We start from the raw sequence: 20111 nt of genomic DNA on the forward strand, positions 1-20111 counted from the left end.
TTGGAAAAAGGAACAACAAAAACTAAAAGTGTCGTTCTTTTAGAAAAGGAACAGCAAAAATGAAAAGTGTCATTCCTTTGAAAAATGAACATTAAAAACGCAAGTGCCGTTCCTTTAGAAAATGAACAACAAAAATGAAAAGTGTCATTCCTTTGGAAAAGGAACAACAAAAATGAAAAGTGTTGTTCTTTTGGAAAAGGAACAGCAAAAATGCAAATGTCGTTCCTTTGGAAAAGGAACAACAAAAATGAAAAGTGTCGTTCCTTTGGAAAAGGAACAACAAAAACGCAAGTGCTGTTCCTTTGGAAAAGGAACAGCAAAAATGAAAAGTGTTGTTCCTTTGCAAAAGGAACAGCAAAAACGCAAGTGCCGTTCCTTTGGAAAAGGAACAACAAAAATGAAAAGTGTCGTTCCTTTGGAAAAGGAACAGCAAAAATTGCAAGTGTCGTTCCTTTGGAAAAGGAACAACAAAAATGAAAAAATGTCGTTCCTTTGGAAAAGGAACAGCAAAAACGAAAATTGTCGTTCCTTTGGAAAAGGAACAACAAAAATGAAAAGTACATAAGTGTTATTCCATTCGAAATGGAACAACGAAACGTGAAAGTGTAGAAGCGTTGTTCCATTTCGAAAAGGAACAGCAAAACGTGCTACTCTATTTCGAAAATGAACAGCAAAACGTGAAAAAGTAACAGCAAAATGGACAAGCATAAAATGCAAACATGCAAAAAAACAAATTAGTTGTTCACAACATTGATGCTAAAGATATGTTACAATTTGAATGAAGCAACACCTGAAACACAAGATATAAGAGAAATCAGAAAGGAAACAACATTTCATTTAAAAAAATAGTATGTAAATAACTAAATCAAGTTACAACAGCTATGATGTTATGTCAAAAAAATGATCTCTTCAAAAAATGTTTTGGCAGCAAAGACATGACATGAATCTTCAAAATGAAATCAATTCTTCATTTCTTCTACTATGAATCCATTGGGTAATGAGTTGGATGAAATGCCCTTGTTTCACTAAAATTTCTATCAAGAATCGCTCGTCCATAAATTGACCTTCTTTTTCTCCTAGGACCTGCAAAAAACGATTATCTTGCTGCAATAAAACATTAAGTCATGGAGAAAGAGAGGTGTGTGGGCTCCCCTAATCCAAGAATTATGCAAAAAAACAACAAGTAGTTACTCTGTAGAACAAATCCACGGAGAAAATAACAAAGTAAGATTTATTTGTCACTTACGGGAGAGCAGTGGCCAATCATACTAACCAGCAGTATTCTGATCACAACGTTTTTGTTTTTCGTCCAAATTGAGTGATTCCAAAGCCAAATGAGAGATAATTCAAAGGTTTATCTCCAGTAGCAATATGTTTTAAAAATTCAATGATATGATATTTCAATTTTAGTTAGAACAACCTGCATAATAGAGTCATATTCGATTACCCTACTTAGAACAACTGTGAATGTTTTAAGCATAGATTCTTCGTTTGATGTCAGATTCAAATGGTTCAAATTGGAAATGAAATTAGATTCATTGATTTATCTCCAATAGAAATAGGTTTTGAGGACAAGAAGAATTGATAGGTCAAATACTGTAAGGAACAACAAGAAAGACATAGTTTTAAGGGTGCTGATTTACGATAGACAGTCAGTATTTTCATCATAACTTCCCCATACGATATTTAAAGTGAGTGATTCCAATTTACTTGTAAACTATATTTATAGGGGAATCTAACATAGAAAAAGGTTTTAAAAATTCATTCATTTAGGCCTCCAAAATCTTACTGTCCCAACTTTGTTATTGAGCTGCCCGCTAGACACCCTGTTAATGTTTTGGTTCTAACTTTCTCGTTTCAAATCCAAATTGAGTGATTCAAATTGGGTTGGAAAGTATAAATAAAGGGCTACTTAAGATAGAAATAGGTTTTAAAAATATTCCCTTTTGGTCCCTCAAAACGTGACTGTCCCGACTACTTTTGCAGAAATTCCATCAAGCCCACAAGCCAAAAAAAAATATGATATTCAAGCATTTTTTCAAATTGGTGATAAAAGTGAATATGAGTGTTTGTATAGCTATTATTTCCATTATAAGTCATCTACATATACAAATGAATTAAAAAAATTATCACCAATGTTGATTTGCATAGCATGTTGCAACAAAAAACACTAGTTTTACATGGAAAAACAAAATGCATTTATTTATTCCCTTATTTATTTTATTTTCTACATTAACCTATTTTGATTTGAAAAATGAATATGACTACGTATATAAGTACTTCCAGTGGAGCCATTTTCGAAATAAGGCTTCATGTATACACATACCCAAATTTGAAAAATGCATATTAATGAAAATTAGGGTATGAGAAGCCAACTTCCCTTGAAAAAATGATATCAAAAATTGTTGAAGCATAGAGTGATGTTGCAAACAAATGATGGAGTGAAGCCAATCTTCAATGTATCCGTTACTTTCTTTATTTCTCATATCCATCAGATCATGAAGTTCTTGAGCTTTTAAAATAGCTTGTTGATGCAACCTAAAAGAAAGCTCATTTTTTTCCATAGCTTCTACAATTTTTGAATTTGAAACATTCTAAATCTCATTGTAAGTTTTCTCTAATGGCACATATGAGATAGAATGGGTGGGAAGGTTGGGTAAATTTTGCAATTCAACATTGTAAGCATGTTGTACTAGTTTATTGTGGTGAGGGTGTGGAATTAGTTGAGCAGGAAATTCAAAAGTAGAAATGTTGGGCAGTTTCTTACCATAACAGAAGATGTTCTTCATGTGTTTCTTCGAAGCTCCTTCTTCAAATGTTCTTGTCAATTAGTTAGTGAAATGGGTGGTGCTTACATCACCACTTGAGTGAAATCATGTGATTCATTTTTCAAAATTTCTATTTTTTTTTTCTAGTCATTCACACAAAAGTTCAAACATTTATTTCTACTCTAAGTTCTTTAACAGTCCTGTTGAAAAGCGGGCAGGGGAGTAGGGCTTTTACATGCTCCGTATGTAGGTTCTTACCTTCTGTTTTTAATACCCAATTCTTTCCTAACAGACACTCATCAGATGCACACTACTCTTTTAAAAATGGCTACACTCTCCCGGGCAACGGCGCCAAAATGTGGAGCGATAAAAAGGTGTCTTTTTAACTCCTAATTACCTTCACATTAATTATCAACCCAAGGAAGCCCATGGGGCTTTGGATTGACAATGAATGGGTGCACTGTTAAGGCACTCCTTGCGATAGGTCACCGGTTCAAATCCCCCGTGGGTACGTAGGTTAGTTTTAACTAAAAAAAAAACAAAAAAAAAAACAAAAAAATAAAATTATCAACCCAGGGACGACTTTTTATTTCAAGAGTGTACTCAGTCTGAGGCAGCTATTTACTCAAGAGTAATGTTTTGCAGTATAGTGCTTCAAACCCAAAAGTAAATGAAAGCTGGAAACAAAATCTAATTAGAACAACAAGAAACTCAAATGCTCTGTAATTAAATCATTCACTCAAACAACCATCAATTGAGGATACAGTAGCAATAACTCATTCCTCTAGATATTGATGCAATTGAAATCAAACCGGAACAAGACAATCATTCTGGGAACGAGGAAGCAATAACCAATGTTCTCTATAGTTGGCAGTCCTGCTTTAAAGCAATTAAAAGGAAATAGAAATTGAACTAAAGCTACCATTGAAAGTAAACTAGGAAAACTCTTTAAAAGCAAACTATTGCAATTAATCAACAGAAATGAATAAGTAAATGGGTAGCAAACTGTAATTAAAGGAATCTAAATAGCAAACTCTAATTAATGGAAATCAATAGCAAAGCCAAATTAATAGCAATCTTTACTCTAAGAATAAATCAGACATCACATGGAAATAGAACAGCAAATTAAATCTGAATGTACAACAACCCAAATCAAGCACGCAACACACTTATCATTAAAATGAATAGTAATCTGAGCTTCGATACAATATGCATGAATCACAGCTATAAAGTAACAACAATTGTAACAGAACAACAATGTTATATCAATTATCAAAAGGAATAGTAATGTGATACAAAGTTAAAATGATAATATAGCATTCGTATTGCAGATAACGGTAGTATCCAATCAAGTATATATAACAGTGGTGATATGTAAAACATTAAAGTGCGTAAGATCATTGAACAGAGTAAAAGAAAGATATCAAACCACACATGAAGTGTAAAGATATAACACAGCAAAAGCGTACTCCACCAGAGGCTAGGCCCTTAGCCGCCAGTGGATGCTGCTGGGCTACTTCAGATGAAAAGAATGAACAACTCCTCCCAAATCAGGTATTAATCATTAAATGGTAAAATCATTACAACACCAGCAGCTTTGAGACTTACAGCCTGAAACAATCCTTTCTTCCTCCTATCCTATCATGAATTCTTAATTCTAAATATCTAATTCTAAATCCTCAATTCCATCATTTTTCCATCCCCAAATCATCCCCATCTCTGATCTCTGTTTTCATTTAAATAGAGAGAGATCAGAGAGAAGTTACAATAAAGATAAGTACAACATAATTTTTATTACAAAATTAGATTGTTTCCAACCAATTGATCAACAGGAAGATATATTTCCATCCATCTTTCAACAAGAGCAAGACGAATTTGGCTTTGCAGCTAAGATTTGGAGGACGGCCGCAACAACAAATCTGAGAAAATCGTGCTCAAAGAACCCTATGTTTCTCTCAGTACAAGCCGAATTTGGGCAAAAAAATCTTCTGGGAGGTTAATTGGGTCCGTTCTGGACAAAATCCATGTTCCGGATTTTCTAGATTCTGCTTCATTTGCTCAAAATCTCAACCACAAAACTGTCACTTCTTATTCCAACGAATTTCTGAGTTGGCACTTTTAATGATCAAATATTCAATTTGAAAATTATCTTGGAGGCTAAAAATGGTGAATAATGTTATAACCAATTTATTAAACTTTTATTGATAAAATCATGCATAATTATCAATTTATTAGAAATAAAGGAGAAGAAATAATATTCATCCATAAAAGCGTAAATCATTATAAAATGGATTTATATAATAAATTATAATAAATGATATGATAAAGAATGGTAGAAATGGGTGGAATAAGTGTTCAAAAGTGATTATAATAATGGCATATTAACGGCCCAACAAGCATCTGCCACCATGTTCTCTTTACCTTTGATGTACCTGATCTCAAAATTAAACTCATTGATCGTGGCCAACCATCTAGCCTATCTGGTGTTCAGATTTGGTTGGTCAAACAAATACCTCAATCCGATATGATCACTCATAAGTAGAAGCCTCATGCCATGAAGATAATGTCTCCACATCTTCAATGCATGTATGATCACTACTAGCTTAAGATCATGCGCCGGGTAGTTCTACTTGTGCTCGTTTTGTTTATGAGACTCATAACATAACACTTGTCCATCCTGCATAAGGACTCCACCAAGTATTGTCTTGCAAGCATCTGCACATACCAAAAAATATTTGTCCGGATTTGCAATCTATAACACTAGTGCATGTGTCAACAACTGCTTAGGTTGTTCAAAGCTAGCCTCACACTCCTTAGTCCTTTTGAACTTCTTACCTTTCCTTTTCAATGATGTGATAGGATAAGAAATCCACGAGAAGTTCCTGATGAACCTCTTATAGTAGCGTACCAAACCCATCAAATATCTCACCTCATCCACACTCTTAGGAGCTACCCACTCCATGATGGTTCTTATCTTCTCTAGTTCTAATCCAGTGCCATCCTTGGAGACAACATGTCGCAAGTAATGTACCTTAGTCTGAAAGAAATTACACTTGTTGAGCTTATTATACAACTGAAGCTCTTTGAACAACCTAAATAATGCTGCTAAGTTCTCGACATGATCTTCCTCATTTTTAGAATATACCAATATATCATCAATGAACACAATAAAAAACTTATCCAAATATGGATGCAACACACTATTCATAAAAATAAAAAAATGTAGCATGAGCATTAGTTAACCCAAATGGAACAACAACAAACTCATAATGCCCATACCTAGTCTTGAACACAGTGTTGTAAATGTCCTCCTCTTTTATGCATACTTGATTGTATCTAGATCTCGGATCAATCTTCGAGAACACTGCTACTCCCTTCAGCCGATCGAACAAGTCATCAATCCTTGGTAAAGGGTACTTGTTCTTGATAGTCACTTTGCTCAACTGCCTGTAATCAATGCATAATCTAAGAATACCATCTTTCTTCTTCACGAACAAGACTAGTGTGCCCCAAATTGATACACTTGGCCTAATGTATTTGTTACACAGCAATTTGTCACCGTTTGTCACCATCCCTGTTATCCCTCTCCCACACACTGGAGGACTCATTCCGGGACCTGTGAGAAGTGACATGACCTGAAACCACTTGCATCATATTCCTCTAAGTATGAGCTTCGTATGCCCTGAAGACATCTCCTACAAAATACTCATGAAAACAACTCTTTTTGCATTAGCGCAGGTCCACAGTTCACTGCCCGCGCCAATGGGGGAAATCCTCTAAAAAGGGCGCGCCATTGGCGCTCTGTCTCAGAGTCGCACTCGCGCCAACCGAATTGAGTAAAGTTTTTAACCAGCAAGCTCCTGAAGGTTCTCCTCAATCCATTCACCAACTGAATCTATGTTGAGCTAGGATGGTTTGGCTTCGAATCTCCATAGAAGGGAAAGTGGTTTGCCACCTTTCACGGAAGTTTCCATGTCATAAAGCCAATCCCATGAATAATGTGGTTGATCCTATCTCTTTGTTCTCTATCTATAAAAGCTTGCCTATATGCCTTCAGCAAGCTAGTCATAATAGTCAGTAGCTCTAGCATAGTGATAGAGAATAGCAGGAGTTCAAGAGTTTGAAGCTGCAAGAGCCTTCTTTGGACCCATAAGGCCAAATCTAAGTAAGGAGATTCTTGTCACCCAAAGAGAGAGAGGCTTGTTCCCTATCCCAACAAGCTTTGCAAGACTTGTGTAGCTGACTACCCAGCCAAAGGAGGATTTGACGTTAGAACAATGGTTGTATTCTTCTTTGTTAATTATCAATAATAGATGACTATCATTATGGTTCCACTCTCATTGTCTTATGATTGATTTTGAGTTATATCTTTTTTGACCGATATATAATTGCATCTACTAGATTTTATGCTTTTTTTCGTGTTGTTCTTTGCATGTGCAGGTGTCCAATCACGGAGATCGTGGGGATCGTGACCAGCCGAGGCAAAGGAATGAGAGCGACGTCTCTTCTACGAATACTAGCGTTGGAATCCAAGTAGGTTCTCATCATCCACTTTTAATTTGCAATTAGGAACTTGTGTGATAGCATTGTTTGATTGTTGCTAGACCCGGTCTGGGCTAGTAGGGATCGTCTCTGTTTGTAGAGAGGATTTACCTCCACAACAATTTGGCGACTCCACTGGGGACTTAGCTTGTCGTTTGATTTGTAAACTTTAGATGGAGCCTGAAGTACGGCCAGATAGCCTTCCAAATGCTATTGCTTTGCATTAGCGAAGTAGATCAACGCCACTTCAGTCAATCGCCGGTTTGGTTTACGGACTAAACAACTTGGAGTTGTCTTGTCTCTTTGGTTTCTCTTGTTTTGATTGCTTAGATAGCTTTTTGTGTTGGATGCTCTGTTGCCTCTTGCTGCCTGGTCTATCTGGATACTGTCGACCAAGCCTTGGACTGCTTGTTTTTATTTTTAAGCTAGCAAACTTGATTGGCACTCTTTTTTGCATGACAGTCGCACCAATTAGCGCCACTTGCCAGTGTATAGCCCGCGCCAATCCTCAATTGGCACTAGTTTTCCGCCTGACAGTCGCGCCAAGCCTGTGAACTTTTCCAGTTTGCTTGTTTGCAGCCTTCCAAGCTTGGGTTTTGTGTCTAGCTACACCTTTTTCAATCACTTGAGTGTGTCAGAATCTTGTTTGACTGGTTTTGAGTTTTTTTTGGCAAATTATTAATTTGATTTCCTTTGATCATTACTTGGAGGTTTGTCTCAGTCTTTTCACAATTTTGCATCTTTTTGCTTTTGTGTATGAGTGTTAATCACCTTTGAGTGTTTTTATTTTATGATCTTTGGAACTCTCACCGTTTTTCTTGATTTGCACTTGATTGATTCTTAGATTACAATCATCTTGTGTTTGAGAATTCTCTTGCATAGATCACACTTGCACAATTAGAATTCTCATTTTCAGGATATGAATGAAAAGTGTGCATAGATTACATTTGCATACTTTGGGTGTTTGCCATTTTCTATCGATTTCACGTTTTAGCCCTAGGACATCTAGTGGCTTTGCGTGTCGAATTTTTGGTCTTCTATCATTCTAGTCGACTTTTTGGTTACTCTCTTGTACTTGTTCAGTGGTTGTTAAGTATTTTATTGCGTTATTCGAGTGATTCTCTTCTTTTCGCTTGGATTTCGCTTGGCTTCGTTTGGGCTTAGATCACATAGCTCATAGAGGTATTTGTGTTTTCTTTTTGGTTTGAAGGACTGCCTTGGTGTTTTGGGGACTTGGTTGCATTCTCATTGAGTGAAGTTTGTCTCTTTTACTCATTGTTATTATCTCTCAAAATTTGTTTAGTGCACTTTTCCATTGAAAAAGAAACAAACAATCTCTTTTGCTTTGCATTAGTTAATGGAAAATAAAGCTTTTTGTTGTTATTAGCGATTAGTAACTTTAGAGAAAAGTTTTGTTAATTGCCATTAACTGCATTAGAGTTATTTGATGAGCCCCAAAAATGGGCAATTATTTGGGCTCATTCAACCTCCTAATTTGACTTAGTCCACCATTCTCATTTGTTTATTGCATGTTTTTGATTATTTTTATGTTAATAGAGTGAATTTGGTTAGTCATTATGCCAACAAGTCTAATGGGTGCTTTGTGTAGCCTTTTTGGTCAACTTGGAGACAAAATGGAAGGTCTTAATGAGCACTTGGCAGCCAAATTCGTGGGAGAACAAGCTAGAGGATTTGTAGGAAGGTGTCCCCCTCATTTATGGGCCCTTACCTCGAATTCTCCACCATCAGCTCGGAGTTCAAGGGCCACCGAATCAATCAGCACAAGGGCAGCCAAGCAAGTCAAGTAGGACTGCTGTTAACTACAAGTCTTGGGCAGCCAAGTCCCTAACTTTTAGGAGGAATGTTGGGTCCTCAAATTGTATAAATAAGAAGGCTTGGGGCCTCATTTTGGTTAGCTAGTTAGTCAATTTGGTTAGCCAGTTAGTCATTTTGTTTTAGCCATTAGTTAGCTAGTTTGTAGTTCGATTTTTATGCAATAGATTAGCTTTGCTTTCGGCTCATGTTCAAGTTCTTCTTGTGGACAGTTTTGATGTAACTCTTCATTTCTTGATCAATAAAGATGGATCCAGCTTTGCACCAGCTCTAAATCTCTCTTGGGAGGTTGTAGCTCTTGGGGTTGGGCCCATCTCAAGTGCCCAGTACCTCCCTTGTTTATCTTTATGTGTTTGCTGCATTCTTATAATAAAATCTGCCATTTAGATCTAGATCTTATTTTGTTATTTAGTTTGTTTTCTATGTGTAAAATAGCTTTTCATGCTCAGATTTAGTTGACAGGTTGTTAACAGAAAAAGCTTCAATAAAAGGGCCATCAAACATCTGTGGTTTCACCTCTCCCTTAGTGGGATCAGGAGCTGTGACTAGGATGACTTTGTTGGCCACAAAAACATTGATTTTGCTTTGCCATGCAATCACTAGTGTTTGACTTTCATGTGTAGAAGTTGGTTACAAGTTCAAACTTTCATTTTCTTATTTGCATGAGTTAAAATACATGGTTTCATTGCAGGTCACACTTCTATTCATTCTCTTTACTAACAGCTAGCAAATTAGGTCAACGTAACTAGGTCTTTGAATTTATAAGTTTTGTCGGTTCAGATTGGAAAAACGACTTGTAGAGCACCTGTACCACTCCTTCATCTGCTTATTCTCCATCAGCACCATCCACTCCACCCTCTACTTAGAACCCTTGCTTCACGTTTGCCATTCGCTCCCAAAACCCTAATTTTTGTGCAACATTGTTTCACTCTCCCTTGAACAAATTGAACCATCCTCGCCATTCCTTAGCTCCATCCATCAGTTCCTAGGCCACTTCAGACCCCTATCCTACCTCCATATCCACTCATGCATCTTCCCTCACTCACCCATGCTCCAAAATCCCATTTCAGAACATCCTGTAGAAATCTCTGAACATCCTGTAGAACCCCTGCAGACTTCCTGTAGAAGCTCATAAACACGGTTTCGTGGCAGCCAAACTTTGTGAGACTCTCTGGAAGGGTGTTAGGGACCCCTTAGACCCTCTCTGAACCTTCCCAACCTTTCCCAAGCATTTCTCCTCCTTGATCCACCTCTGCACAGTAAAAAATAGTTAAAAGCACATGCATGATAATTCTAATAACTTAATCAAAAATACAAAAAGATGTTTTCTTCAGATAGTGATAACTTAGACACATGCATTTTACCTTCCTAGAAGTAATGGCATCTCTTCTCGTAGTTTGCATGCTCTCCTTTGCATCGGTAGGACTAGCTGGTAGAATTAGGGTTTGCTAGGGTTTGTGTTTCTTTTTGGCTTTCAGTTTCTTTCCGCAAGTAGATTAGATTCCTTTGAGTTAGCTTTCGTCCATCAGTTAAAAAGCTTCTTCTAAGAGCTCATAGAAGTTGGCTTGAGCCCCTAGCGGACTTGTGCCAGCTGACCAAGTGACAGCTGCGGCAAGAGCTAGTACTTGAGCATACAGCACCGTCGCTTCCAAGTTTGTTACGAACTACCGGGTTGATAAAATTAAAGAAGGGAGTTCCAGGAGTTGTAGCATTATTGCTACAATACTGGAGCCCACCATCTTTTTGGCGTCGTTGCCGGGGAAGTGGCAGAGTATTGGTGATTGTTGCTATTCTTCTATTTTCTACTACAACTTTCTGCTAAGTAGTTTATTTCATTTCCCTTATGCAATTTCATTTATGCAAAATTAGATTAGCATTTCTTGCTTTCATAGATTAGCATTTCAATTCCGCAATTTCATTTCTGCAAGCGTAGATTAGCATTTCAATTCCGCAATTTCATTTCTGCAAGCGTAGATTAGCATTTCAATTCCGCAAGCGTAGACTAGCATTTCATTCCTGCAATTTCATTTGAGCAAAATAGATTAGTCCTTTCCTGCTTTCATTTCAATTCCGCATTTTCATTTTAGCAAGATAGTTAGTTGCAGTTCAACCTATTTTAGTTTTGCAGGTACAAGAAGAAAAATGCAAAAACCAACCGAAAAGATTTCATTTCATGCCTTGTAGGAGTAGAGATAAGTTAGAAAAATGATTGCACAACACCCCCCATTGCTTCACACAGCCAACCTTCTCTCTTATTCGATGGTTGTGACTAAGAAGAACCCCTGGATGGACATCAAGGCATATTTAAAGAACCTCTAGGGGAGAAGAAGAAAGAAACATTCCTCTGAAGCAAATGGCTACAAGCAGAAATATTGGGAGCAGTCGCTTGTCCAAAGATGAATTTGCAAATCAGATCGAAGATTTCAAGAGTGATATGAGGCAGTTTCTTGCCATGCAACTGGGTACCTTGCGGATCCAAAAGAAGCAAGAAGAAGCCAAGAGGGCTTTGGCCATTTCTTGTCCTAGGTGCACTAGAAAGCATCCTAGGAACGAATGTCCAATGCACTCTCTAGAAGTGTGTTTCATCTGTGAAGAATACCATCCTACAGATCAGTGCCCTTCCTTGCCCAGAATCAAAGCTACATATCAAAGAGCCAAGGGAGCCACTGAATCACTCTGTTATATGAACCAAAGGAGGCCACATGGACCCATACCCTACCAGCAAGAACTACAAGGGACACCCGAGACCTATTATGACCCTTATCAAGCCACCTTCATGCCTTCTTGGGGTCCCCCTACTCATCCTTCCTGGTTCACACCTCCTCCTTACTCCTTCACAGATCCATACTATGCCCAACCAGCTGCTCATTCGTTTCACTCTTATGCTCAGCCACAACCTCAGTGGAATGCACCTTATCAGGAGTGGAGGCCCCAATACAACACTCCTCCCGCTTATTTTCCTCCACCACCTGCTCATCCACAACCATCGCCTCCTCCTCCACCAAGGCAACCCCAAATGCCTACCCAACCACAATGCCATCCATCTCCATCTCAATTTCACCCCTCCACTCAACTACCCGTACCATATCCAAAGCCATACCATGGAGCAGCTCAACCCAATTGCAAATCTGAGGCACAACATGTCCAAATGACTCCTCTTGAGCTCAATAGCTCAGGAAAAGCATTGCAAAAAAGAGATCATCTTGAAAGCATTGAAGGACCAAAGGCAAAAGAAGATTCAAAAGAGGAGATCAAAGCACCATGGGCTGCACGTGATGAAGAGAAGAGATCAGAATCAGAGATCGAGAGAGTTCCCTCATGGTTACCATCAAATCTTCCATGTATTCAAGAGAAATATCAACAAAAAGAGGAAGATCAGAAGGTCATGATAGAAGGTGACATGAAGAATGATCCAGATCAGCAAAAGAACCAAGGATATCAAAGCTATATTGAGATATGGTTTCAGAAGGTCACTAAGTTGCAGCAGTACTTTCTTCCTCAGCTTTGTTTCATCCCTTCAAAGCCAGATCATTTGGTCTCTGAGATCTGGGTACCTGTCAAAGCATGCATTTCGAGCCTTCACATCATTTTGTCTCTAATCTCGATGTGCACATGGCTCCATTGGAAGTATTCTTATACTTGAAAATGATTTTGTTTTTCAAGTAGGGTAGGGTAGAAAAAAAAGAAAAAAGAGAAAAAAAAATGAAAATAAGAGAAAAATAAAAATCTAAGGTGAAAACCTCCTTGGAGGCGCCTTAGATTGGCTCATTGATTGAAAACCTCCATGAGGCGGTCAATGGGTTGAAAAAAAAGAGAGAAAAGAGAATAAGATATCTGGGTGAAAACCTCCCTTGGAGGCGCCCAGGGCAGGCAATTAGGGTGAAAACCTCCATGAGGCGCCCTAGTTGTTTTTCAAAAAAAAAAGAGAAAAAAGAAAAAGAAAAATAAAGCTAATCTCCATTGAATAATTTCATGTTGCAGCAATGACATTGCAGGTTGCAAGAAGGACGTTTCATGACAGGAGGAGCACTCAAATCAAGGTCAAAGTAATTTTTCTTGTGCCTTCTACAGGAAGCTCTGTATTTCTACAGGAAACATCCTGTAGAACCTTTGGACGAGCCAAATCCAATTTCAAAAGTGAATCTGATGGTGGGAATCTGTTGATTAGGCCTACAAGCACTTGTTTTTCCATCCCTTGCCTTTCTCCATCATTTTTTCCACCTCCTTGTGCTTCTCATTGTGCTTCTACAGGAACTTCTTGTAGAAATTGTGGGAAACTAGGCATGCATTTCAAAAAGTGGTTTGGCAAACATGGTAGCTTCCTCAAGGGTTCAGAAGTCCTCATGCAATCTTCCAACTCCTCCTCCATCATCTCCATACCTGCATCACAGCCCAAGCTCAGTTTTCCCTTCCATGCAACCACTTGCAAAAAGCCTTGAAGCAAAAAGACATAGAACAAAATTTGTTTTTGCCATAACTTGAGAACCATGCATCCATTTGACAAACCGTTTTATGGGGAATTGTACAAGGTTGATGACAACATGCCTGAGCAGTTTCATACAATTCCGGTGCACGGTTTCCAAGAAATCAACCTCCATCACCATCAGCCATTTTTGCATTTTCTCCATATCCGTGCATCCGTTTTAAAACCTGTTTCATGGGGATATGCATGTGAGTGATGGTAACCTACCCAAGCAGTTTCAGCCTATTCCGATGCACGGTTTCCAAGAAATCGAGCTCCGAAATCTTCAGCCATTTTCCAGTTTTCTCGAAATCCGTGCATCCATTGATCACAATTTTTCTATGGGAGATGCATAATGATGATAGAAACATGCTCAGCAAGTTTCAGATCGATCCGATTTTCCGTTTGGGAGAAATGGCGAAAACAAGTTCTGGTTTTGTGACCATGCAGCAGCAGCAGCTTGAAGGTGCAGATCTGAACGTGGAAACAATTGCATGCAGCTCAGATCCGGCCAGAGGACACCTGCACAAGGAAAAACAATCAAGGATTAGTAGCCAAGCCACATGCAATCAGAAAAACCAATGCATGCAGCAATGACAGGCCACAACAGCTCACGACAGCCGTTCAACTTCGAGGTATGTGACTGAACCTCATTCTTCTATTGCATAAATTTAATTTCAAAACTGCATGAATTAATGGAATGGTGGGATTAAGCCACGAATTATCAAGGTTAAGCTGATTATCTTCTTTAGAACTCAGCCGGCAGTCACGCAGTGCACGTGGACAGTGGACTCACGTAAAAATTAAAAAAAAAAATTAAAAGAAAAAAACAGTGATAGAGAGTTTAACTCCAGTGCAGTTCATTAACGGGAAGAGGACATGCAGCTTCACAACACTGCCGTCTGCATGTGGCCACGTACGCTTGGCCACTGCACTCCTTCACCACAAATCACGCAACAATTAATCAACGCTCAGCTGAAACTCACAGATTGTTGCTAACCTGCACTTGCAACATTTTCAACTGAGGTATGCATCCTCTGCTTCCACAAAATGATTAACCTATCGTCCTCCGCTGAGTTTTTCTACCTGTCTTCGATATTCTGTTGTGTATCAAGCTCGCACAGAGGCGCAGGGGCACTGTACAAACATTTCTACAGGAAGACGTCCTACAGGGAAGTATAGCAAAGCCGTCCAGAGCAGAAAAGCCCGAGTTCTCTTCATTAAATTTGGAGCTTGAAGAGAGATATGTAGCACAAGGGAAGAAGATTTTGTGGCCTCATCATTTATTAGATGACTAACAGAGGTATTGGGAGATAATGATGAACTTCAAACGCTCAAAGAAGGGCTATTTGGAGATGTGTTAAGACACAAGAGGACATCATTCTTCCACCATAGATTGTCCTTGTAGTACGACCAAGGTCTGGTATATGAGATTATGTTCGTGTGAAATGTTGATGAACTTGCTGTTGAACAACTTTGTGTGGCTGAATATTTGGAATTCAAGGAGCACCTTGTGGATGAAAGTGTCAAGGATAAATAAGCATTGAAGCTAGACCGTGAGCCCTTCAATGAATATTTTCCTCGCCCAACACGGCCATCTTCCATTGGTAGTGGAGTTCAATTTCTCAATCAGCAGTTGTCCTCAAGATTATTCCATGATAGAGAAAGCATGCAGCGCTTGCTGCATTTCCTTCGAGCACACAGCTACAGAGGCCAGAAGCTGATGATGAATGAGAGAATACAAAGTTTGTCCAAGCTACGCTCAGTCTTGGTAAAGGCAGTGGAATATCTTAAAAAGTTCCCCAAGAATACACCACATACAGAGTTTGAATACAAATTACAAGAAATGGGATTGGAAAAAGGATGGGGAGACAATGCAGAACCTGTCTCGGATATGATTCATTTGCTCTTGGAGAATTTGCAGGCCCCTGATCCATCAACTTTAGAAACATTTCTAGGAAGGATTCCTATGGTCTTAATGTTGTGATTCTTTCACCTCAGGGTTATTTTGGCAAAGCAATTGTTTTAGGAATGCCAGATACTGGTGGACAGGTTGTGTATATACTTGATCAAGTTTGTGCATTGGAGAATGAAATGTTGCTGAGGACAACACATCAAGGATTGGACATCAAACCTGAAATTATTGTGGTGGCGCGGTTGATTCCTGAGGCCTATGGTACAACATGCAATCAACGAATTGAAAAAAGCCACAAGGAAAGCAAGACGAAAAGCAAGAAATAAAAAGAAGGAAGAAACAGAGAGGAAAAGGAGAAATGGGCCAAATTGCTAAGCCTACAACTGTGGGAGGAACAATGGCACAAACACCTTGGAAAAGGATTGCAGAAGAGAGCAGAAAATATTGAAAAAGGCCAAACAAGTAGGGACACACCCAAGGCAGCCACAACACAGTTCAAGGAGAAGGCACCCCCAGCCAAGCAAGCAAAATCAAAGAAAATTGGTTCAGCAAGAAGTTAGCATACTGGTTCTATAGGAAGACAGAGGACTGTTTCTACAGGAAGACAGAGGACTGTTTCTACAGGAAGACAGCGAACTGTTTCTACAGGAAGTTTGCAAAGAGGGAAGCCAAAGGAGGAATCAGCCGAGATGTTAGCCAAAGGAGGCCACCAGGGCCATCAAAGACAAGGAGAGAGATTGGTTGCTCAGAGGATGAGCAACACTTTCAGTAGGGGGGTGATGATGAGCCCCAAAAATGGGCAATTATTTGGGCTCATTCAACCTCCTAATTTGACTTAGTCCACCATTCTCATTTGTTTATTGCATGTTTTTGATTATTTTTATGTTAATAGAGTGAATTTGGTTAGTCATTATGCCAACAAGTCTAATGGGTGCTTTGTGTAGCCTTTTTGGTCAACTTGGAGACAAAATGGAAGGTTTTAATGAGCACTTGGCAGCCAAATTCGTGGGAGAACAAGCTAGAGGATTTGTAGGAAGGTGTCCCCCTCATTTATGGGCCCTTACCTCGAATTCTCCACCATCAGCTCGGAGTTCGAGGGCCACCGAATCAATCAACACAAGGGCAGCCAAGCAAGTCAAGTAGGACTGTTGTTAAGTACAAGTCTTGGGCAGCCAAGTCCCTAACTTTTAGGAGGACTGTTGGGTCCTCAAATTGTATAAATAAGAAGGCTTGGGGCCTCATTTTGGTTAGCTAGTTAGTCAATTTGGTTAGCCAGTTAGTCATTTTGTTTTAGCCATTAGTTAGCTAGTTTGTAGTTCGATTTTTATGCAATAGATTAGCTTTGCTTTCAGCTCATGTTCAAGTTCTTCTTGTGGACAGTTTTGATGTAACTCTTCATTTCTTGATCAATAAAGATGAATCCAGCTTTGCACCAGCTCTAAATCTCTCTTGGGAGGCTGTAGCTCTTGGGGTTGGGCCCATCTCAAGCGCCCAGTACCTCCCTTGTTTATCTTTATGTGTTTGCTGCATTCTTAGAATAAAATCTGCCATTTAGATCTAGATCTTGTTTTGTTATTTAGTTTGTTTTCTATGTGTAAAATAGCTTTTCATGCTCAGATTTAGTTGACAGGTTGTTAACAGAAAAAGCTTCAAGAAAAGGGCCATCAAACATCTGTGGTTTCACCTCTCCCTTAGTGGGATCAGGAGCTGTGACTAGGATGACTTTGTTGGCCACAAAAACACTGATTTTGCTTTGCCATGCAATCACTAGTGTTTGACTTTCATGTGTAGAAGTTGGTTACAAGTTCAAACTTTCATTTGCTTATTTGCATGAGTTAAAATACATGGTTTCATTGCAGGTCACACTTCTGTTCATTCTCTTTACTAACAGCTAGCAAATTAGGTCAACGTAACTAGGTCTTTGAATTTATAAGTTTTGTCGGTTCATATTAGAAAAATGAATTGCAGAGCACCTGTACCACTCCTTCATCTGCTTATTCTCCATCAGCACCATCCACTCCACCCTCTACTTAGAACCCTTGCTTCACATTTGCCATTCGCTCCCAAAACCCTAATTTTTGTGCAACATTGTTTCACTCTCCCTTGAACAAATTGAACCATCCTCGCCATTCCTCAGCTCCATCCATCAGTTCCTAGGCCACTTCAGACCCCTATCCTACCTCCATATCCACTCATGCATCTTCCCTCACTCACCCATGCTCCAAAATCCCATTTCAGAACATCCTGTAGAAATCTCTGAACATCCTGTAGAACCCCTGCAGACTTCCTGTAGAAGCTCATAAACACGGTTTCGTGGCAGCCAAACTTTGTGAGACTCTCTGGAAGGGTGTTAGGGACCCCTTAGACCCTCTCTGAACCTTCCCAACCTTTCCCAAGCATTTCTCCTCCTTGATCCACCTCTGCACAGTCAAAAATAGTTAAAAGCACATGCATGATAATTCTAATAACTTAATCAAAAATACAAAAAGATGTTTTCTTCAGATAGTGATAACTTAGACACATGCATTTTGCCTTCCTAGAAGTAATGGCATCTCTTCTCGTAGTTTGCATGCTCTCCTTTGCATCGGTAGGACTAGCTGGTAGAATTAGGGTTTGCTAGGGTTTGTGTTTCTTTTTGGCTTTCAGTTTCTTTCCGCAAGTAGATTAGATTCCTTTGAGTTAGCTTTCGTCCATCAGTTAAAAAGCTTCTTCTAAGAGCTCATAGAAGTTGGCTTGAGCGCCTAGCGGACTTGTGCCAGTTGACCAAGTGACAGCTGCGGCAAGAGCTAGTACTTGTGCATACAGCACCGTCGCTTCCAAGTTTGTTACGAACTACCGGGTTGATAAAATAAAAGAAGGGAGTTCCAGGAGTTGTAGCATTATTGCTACAATACTGGAGCCCACCATTATTGTTGATTGTTTTATGGTCATTGTTGTTTATGTGAAAGCTCTCAACCCTCTCGTAGTTAGTATTCATCGAATGAAATGATATTCTTTGGCATATAGTTTGCATTTAGGGAATTGTGAGAGATTACATACGGTAGGACCTGGAAATTGAAACTTAACTAAAGATCAACCATAAAATGAACTGAATGAACTTAAAAACGCATTGGAACATAACGATCACTAATTAGAGGTCTAGGCTAGAGACATGCTCGGCGTCGTTAAACCTAGTCACTATTGTTTCACACTATGGTTGGGTGATTCCTCCTTTTGTGACTCGATAGTGGTCTAGCACGGACTTGAGCTCCCACGTACCATCGCGTATATAGGAGAGACCCCACTAGGTTATCATCCTTTATCCACAGGAAGCCGTGTCTGCCGCCTTACAAGCCGTAACGCACCGAACACAACATTCGGGAAGATTAACTGTCGTACGGGAAGTCCTTGGTTTTCATATGACTGCCAAGGTGTATATGAAGTTTTACAGATTTTTTTGGTAAACCCTTTGCCTAGTTTCTCCAGAGTAGTCACTTTTGATCCTTTTCGGACTCCTTGAAAGAAAAGGCTCACTTGAGCAGTTTGTCACTTCGGGCTCACAAAACATTCGAAGGCGACTAGAGTCACCTTTTTGTCCTTTTCTTGACTCTTAAAACATGGAAAGGTCAAGTTCAGTTCCTTTGTCTTAAAATTTATTCAGCCGCGTTCACATTTACCCGGTTAGATCTTGTTTGCGTTAGCGTGAGTAGGCTTCTTTTCGTTCTCGATGGCAACTTTTCCGGGGTTCACCAACCCAGGGACCCCCTCTGACGGGAACCCTGGTCATTTCGCTCCTTTTGGAAATGTTGGTGCTCCTTATATGGCAACGTTGTCCCTCCCAGGGTTAACTGTTGGGTTGCCGGTTTGGTTGTTCTCAACCTCTTTGGTCCCTACCATCTCACCGTCTAGTCAATCTGTCCCTCCACCTGAACAACATCATGTTGATTCTAAGGTGGATCTCTCCCCTTCTACACCCACTTCTACATCCTCATCTTCTACTTCGCCTCGTGAAAGTCTCAATTTGAGTAACCCGATGGCTAAGAAGAAGAAGAAGAAGACGAAGAAGAAGAAGGCTTCCAAGGGAGAGGCTAGAAGTACAGCTCTTACTCCGAGTACACCTGAAGTCGGGCCACCTTCTGCTCCTCCGCGGAAGGTCAAATTTCCTTGTAGATTATGCAAGGAGGACCATCTTCTTCGCGATTGTCCTAGCATTCCCAGGGTACTAGAAGTATGGTCTCGCGATCTAGCCTGCCCCTCATCTGAAGCTCACGGCGATGCTACCTTATCAGTCGGGAATGGTAAGGGAAAAGGGAAGATTCGAATCCCCTGTAGACTTTGTGAAGGCAATCATCCCCTTCACCTTTGTCCACTCATGGATAAAGCCTCCGTTGTCCTAGAAAGTCTTACAGTTCCTTCATCCCAACTTCCCGCTGGTTATCAATGTCTCTTTGTAGCCGCAGATTGTTCGCCTGCTGACAAAGAGATTGCTTCAAATTCTTCTCTTGTCCAGGCCCCTCTTCCCGAACCCGGCTGTCCCCAGCCTGTTCCCGACCAACCATTGGTCGGAAAGAGTGTCGACTCGAGTCCGCCGCTCGCTCACTCTGTTTCGGAA

This window comes from Pinus tabuliformis, chromosome 8 (genome assembly GCF_031772625.1).
Source record: "Pinus tabuliformis cultivar Carrire ecotype Pingquan chromosome 8, CPIR1, whole genome shotgun sequence".
NCBI classification, from domain to species: domain Eukaryota; kingdom Viridiplantae; phylum Streptophyta; class Pinopsida; order Pinales; family Pinaceae; genus Pinus; species Pinus tabuliformis.